This window comes from Dermacentor silvarum, chromosome 1 (assembly GCF_013339745.2).
Source record: "Dermacentor silvarum isolate Dsil-2018 chromosome 1, BIME_Dsil_1.4, whole genome shotgun sequence".
NCBI classification, from domain to species: Eukaryota; Metazoa; Arthropoda; class Arachnida; order Ixodida; family Ixodidae; genus Dermacentor; species Dermacentor silvarum.
In genome coordinates, this window is record NC_051154.1 from 262,495,868 (window position 1) to 262,501,867 (window position 6,000).

At 51.2% G+C, this 6,000-nt stretch overlaps 1 long non-coding RNA gene across 2 annotated transcripts in view; it reads right to left on the reverse strand.

Annotated features, from left to right (window-relative positions):
• Positions 1-5,389, reverse strand: part of LOC125942150 (uncharacterized) — a 29,632-nt gene extending 24,243 nt beyond the window's left edge. For both annotated transcript variants that reach the window (XR_007464855.1, XR_007464854.1), the window contains exon 1: positions 5,335-5,389. This is a non-coding gene — a long non-coding RNA (uncharacterized LOC125942150). The remainder of the gene's footprint in view (positions 1-5,334) is intronic.
• Between the last annotated feature and the right edge of the window lie 611 nt (positions 5,390-6,000).

A 6,000-nucleotide genomic window follows, 5' to 3' on the forward strand; every position in this document is an offset into this window, starting at 1 on the left:
TGCAAGTTCCTGATGTTAGCAGGATATGTGTAGCTTCAGATACTGGCCTTCCTCCACACAGTGCTGTATTTGTCCCTCTTTCATGCACATCGCTTGCCGACGCGATGGTCTTGTTCACAGCCGCTGCCGTCTTCAATCGCCGCCACCCTATATCGTTGCCTTTCGCCCTCCTCACGGTTCACCATGGTGCTGCGGAAATACTGGTTTCTAACCCAAATTCGAACGCTTTGGCTTTGCGCTGTGGCGAGACTATTGGCACCATCCAGACTGTGGACGCTGACGTTATTGTGTCTTTCACTGCTGCCGACGACCAGGCTACAACTAACGTAACAGCACTGACGCCCCATGTGCCATCTGACCGGATTTCACCAGATGTTTTTTGTCGCTCTATTGCCGATGACCTCGACCCGACACAACGTGATCGCCTACTTACCCTTCTAACTGACTTTCACGCCTCTTTTGACTTGAACCAAGCGTCATTAGGCCACAACAGTACTGTTTCTCACCACATTGATACGGGGCGACACGCACCATTACGCCAGCGACCGTACCGCGTGTCATCCACCGAGCATCGTGTCATTACTGAGCAAGTTGCGGATATGCTTAAACGTGGTGTTATCAGACCTTCATGTAGACCTTGGTCGTCTCCCGTGGTACTAGTTAAGAAAAAAGATGGCTAGATTCGTTTCTGTGTGGACTATCGTCGCCTTAACAAGATTACACGAAAAGATGTCTACCCTCTACCGCGTATAGATGACGCCCTGTATTGTCTACATGGTGCCGAATTCTTTTCTTCTTTGGACTTGCGATCGGGTTATTGGCAAGTCCCGAGGGATGAGTCCGACCGCTCGAAGACAGCTTTCATTACGCCTGACGGCCTGTACGAATTTACGGTGATGCCATTCGGCCTATGCAATGCACCCGCGACATTCGAAAGAATGATGGACAATCTTTTGCGAGACATCAAATGGAAGACGTGTTTGTGTTACTTAGACGACACAGTAGTTTCTCCCCTGATTTCACCACTCACCTCACTCGTCTAAGCGAAGTTCTGACTTGCCTTGCCACCGCCGGCCTTCAACTTAACTTGAAAAAGTGCCGCTTCGCAGCCCGCCAGTTGACCATACTTGGTCACGTCGTTTCCAAAGACGGCGTCCGTCCCGACCCTGACAAGCACCGTGCTGTCGCAGAATTTCCGCGGCCGACTACAGTGAAAGAGCTCAGAAGTTTTGTAGGTCTCTGCTCTTATTTTCATCGCTTTGTGCGCAATTTTGCCTGCATCGTCGCACCTCTGACGAAGCTCCTGGCTGGGCCTGGTGACCTTCGTGATTGGACTCCGGCATGTGAACAAGCCTTTACCACTCTGCGTCGTCTACTTACCTCACCGCCCATTCTCCGCCACTACGACCCGAGTGCTCCGACCGAAGTTCACACGGACGCTAGCGGCGTTGGTCTTGGAGCCGTCCTTGCGCAAGGCAAGCCTGGCTTCCCGGAATATGTGGTTGCCTACGCTTGTCGTGCCCTCACAAATGCAGAAACCAATAATTCTGTCACAGAAAAAGAGTGTTTGGCTATTGTTTGGGCTTTAAGCAAATTTCGCCCTTACTTGTATGGCCAGCCCTTTGACGTTGTGACAGACCACCACGCGCTGGGCTGGCTTGCGTCACTGAAAGACCCGTCGGGGGGTCTTGGACGTTGGGCTCTTCGACTCCAGGAATTTGACATTCGCGTCATCTATCATTCCGGGATGTCGGATCTATCGCTCCGGATGTCGCGTCATCTATCGCTCCGTCATCTAACATTCTGACGCGGATGCCCTCTCCAGTTCACCCATGCGACCCGATGACACGCCACCCGCAATCCAGGGACTGCCCGGTTGCTGCGCTTACTGTTTCTGAGATGCCTTCTGAACAGAGAAAGGATCCGTGGATTGCGTCTCTCATTGACATTCTAACTACTTCTTCATCGGATACATGTCCTCGAGCCCTTCGTCGCCAAGCCACCCATTTTGTGCTGCGGAACGCCATCTTGTACCGCCGGAACAATCAGCCAGACGGTGGCAATTGGCTGCTCGTCATCCCTCGCCTTTTGCGTTCCGACATATGCACGTATTTCCACGCCGACCCACAACAAGCACATTCTGGCGTCCTGAAAACGTACGAGCGGCTCCGCCAGCGGTACTATTGGCGAGGCATGTATTCTTAGGTGCGCAAATACATTCGGTCATGTGCAGCCTGTCAGCGATGCAACACAACTCCTCATACGACAGGCCCACTGCAACCTTTACCGTCTCCTGCACGTCCTTTTGACCAAGTCGGGATCGACCTGTATGGGCCCCTTCCATGCACTGCTAACGGAAATCGTTGGATAATTGTCGGATTAGACCATCTAACAAGATACGCCGAAACTGCTGCACTTGCTTCGGCTGCTGCTCGCGATGTCGCAGCGTTCCTCTTACGGCATTTCATCTTACGGCAGGGCGCACCGCGAGAGCTGCTCAGCGACCGAGGCCGCGTCTTCTTGTCGAACGTTATTAATGAGCTACTGGCAGCATGCCGCACTATTCACCGCACCACTACGGCGTATCACCCACAGACTAACGGTCTAACGGAACGGTTCAACCGCACTCTTAGTGACATGCTCACAATGTACGTTGCGTCGGATCATTCCATTGCGACGACGTCCTCCCTTTTGTGACTTACGCGTGCAATACCGCCACTCAGGCTACCACAGGCTCTTCATCATTTTTTTTCTTTATGGACGTGAACCATCATCTACCCTTGACACACATACTTTCGTATCACCCGGACGCCTCTGAATTCACCCCCCTTTCAGAAGTTGCTCGACATGCTGAAGAGTGCCATCAACTGGCTCTCTCATTCACGCCGGATAGGCAAGGCATCCAAAAAGATCGCCGCGACCACGATCAGCCAAAACAGTCCTTCGCCGTGGATTCTCACGTCTGGCTTCGGCTGCCATTCCAATCTCCAGGCCTTAGCCCAAAGCTTGCTCCAAAATATCAGGGTCCGTACCGGATCGTCGAATGTACATCGCCTGTCAACTATGTGGTCGAACCGGTGACACCATCTTCGGACAAGCGCCGCCGTGGCCGCGAGACGGTTCACACCAGCCGCCTGAAGCCGTACCACGACCCCCTCGTAGTGTCATCACCTTAGGTCGCCAGGATGGCTCACCTTTGCAGCGGGGGCAATTGTAGTGGGGAATATGCATGTAGGCGCCGTAGGCAGTGCCGTCGCTTCGGCGCGAGACCCGAGCTCGAGCTGCGGATGCCAACAGCTAGGACTGTGCCTAAAAAGCCACTTGCAATCCCTCGGACGAGTTTCAATAAATCCGCCTTTCAACATATATATATATATATATATATATATATATATATATATATAGAGAGAGAGAGAGAGAAAGAATACCCTAAATTATACGACAAATTAATGCAGCGCAATCGGACACCACCGTACAACCACAGCAGACTTTTCGTTTTACCAATGATAGCCTCTTCAGTCACATTAGGCTTCATGTCGAGACAGGTTTTGTCATCGGCGAAGGCGCGTGAGTAAGAGACTTTCTTCGCGTTATCCACAGAGATTGGTGTCATTCGCAAGGCAATTCATTATATCTCGATGGAGCCGCATCAGGCTTGGATTATATTTTGCGATTCCAAGCCGGCACTTCAAGTGATCGATTCTGCACTTAGACGAGGACCTTACTATGTCCTTGCTATAGAGGTGATCGAATCACACGATGTCGCACTAACAGCTGGCCTTTGCATGAGGTTTCAGTGGATACTGGTACACTGTGGCTTACATGGAAATGAGTTCACTTACGTGGAGGCAAACATTAATGCCACACCAGTGTCCATCCCATTTTCATGACCAGATACTAAAGCCCTAGTGTATAGACTTCTGCGCGATAATACCGCAGTATATTTGTGTTCGCCAGGTCTTCGTCATCATCTCCTTGACGAACTCGAGCCAGAGATGAAAATACAGATAGCACCCGCCATGAAAATTGCAATGCAAACTTGCGGGACAGATTACAGTTAGGCATGGCATTCACACGTTGCTACCTGCCTCGCATCGGCCGGGCCGACAGTCCGAATTGTGAGGAATGCGGTATTCCTGAGACAATAGAACACCTCTTGTGCATCTGCCCGCGATTTGAAGTAGAGAAAATCGATGAGAGACATCTTGTCCAAGTGTGTAGTTGCACCACTAAGTCAAAATGCTTTATTGGGACCTTCGCCTGATCCTCGTCATCAGCCTGTTATTCTGAAGGCTCTCAAGAAATGTTTGTATGAAAGCGGAATGGACAAGAGACTTTAAAGAGTCTTGGTTCGTGCAAGTTTTTTCACCACCATCTTCATCCTCATAATGAACGTCTTTTCTTTTCCTTCTTTCAACACCCATTCCTGTTCCCCCCAACGCCGAGTAGCAGGTCAGAACATTGATTCAGGCCGATCTCTCAACCTTTCTCTGATATTATATATATGTATATATATATACATATATCCACATTCCATACCGCGTAGCTGAACCGTAGTTACCGTAGGCTACGCGGTGTACCTATCGCGGAAAGGGAGACATCTGCCTGTTATCAGGGAGCGGAGTGTACAGATAATACCGAGATGGGAAGGAAATAGATGCGAAGCAAATAAGGGAAAAAATTGTAATGCATTCGCATTCTTAGGATAGTTCACGTACTTTCTGGGGGCCAACTACTATCTATGTTTGTATCTATCTATATGTTGGTATGCAGCCGTTTAACTGCCAACCTGAGACACTGCGTATATAGTCCGTGGCCAAATGGATAGCGCATCGGTCTGCTGTGCTGAGCTAACAGAGTTCGAAACCAACTTGGGTCACTGATTAGGTGGCAATGCTCTCATATGTGCCGCTATTCAACAAACCACTTTTTACGCTGACATGGGTCGCTGTGAATGCGGGACTGGGTAGGTATACCGCTCTTAAAAGAAACTGTGATGCCCACTTGGCGCAATGGGTAGTTGCCACTGGGTCTGTGCTGGTCTTCAAGGAACCTCTTTGATGCCGAATCGGGCCACTGATTATGCGCCAGCAGGTGTGTGGCACGTCTTTGCCGCCAACCAGGGTAACTAGGTCTGTGCCAAGGGGAATGTGCTGCTCTACAATTACGAAAAAGATCCCTTCAATTTTGCGGATGCTGAGTGTACGATCCCTCGGACGTCGCGATCCCACGAGCCGCGGACGTCGCGCGACCAAGTTGGTCACACGTAATCAACTTGATCGCGCGACGTCCACGGCTCGTGGGTGTGAACGCCACCGATGATAGCAGACTCACCAGTTCCGTGGCCACACCCGCCTGGAAACTTGCTGCCATGCTCCGCGCCACTCCCTCCAACACTGCGATCCTGCAAACACGCCGCAGGTGTTTGTCTAAACGACGATAGAAGCAATACACACTACCGATAAGTTGAGCATAATTTACGCAAATGTAAAATTGCGCTCGTCAACGCTTGCAAGAATCAATAGGAAAGAATTTCGTCGTCCCGTCTTCAGACGTGAACCCACGTCTGAAGCGTTCCCCAAGGACAGCAAACCGACGCATTAGCAGGCTGCGCCACAAATTCGCTTGGTATCTGCCGCATTTCAATGAACGCATTTCATGCCAGCGCTTCAGCGAGCTGCCCCAAGAATGCACAGGGTATGCGCCGCTCTTTAATGAACCTCTCGGCAACTTGTGTCACTATGTGCCACGGAGTGTGCGAGGGAACAATTCTCAGCATTTGCAGGCACCGGCGCGCCACGCTTCTCGTCTCAGAGGCCACGCGCTGACTTCTAGGTAATGCCTCTAGATAGCGCAGTGTGTCCAGAAAGAATCGCGAGAGAGGATCGCGGTTGCCGCATGCGCGTTTCTCAGCGTTCGCACGCACCAGCGTGCCATGCATTTCGGAGGCCACGCGCAGGCTTCCGTGGCGCCGTGTTCCTCGAGAAGCGCGGAATAGAA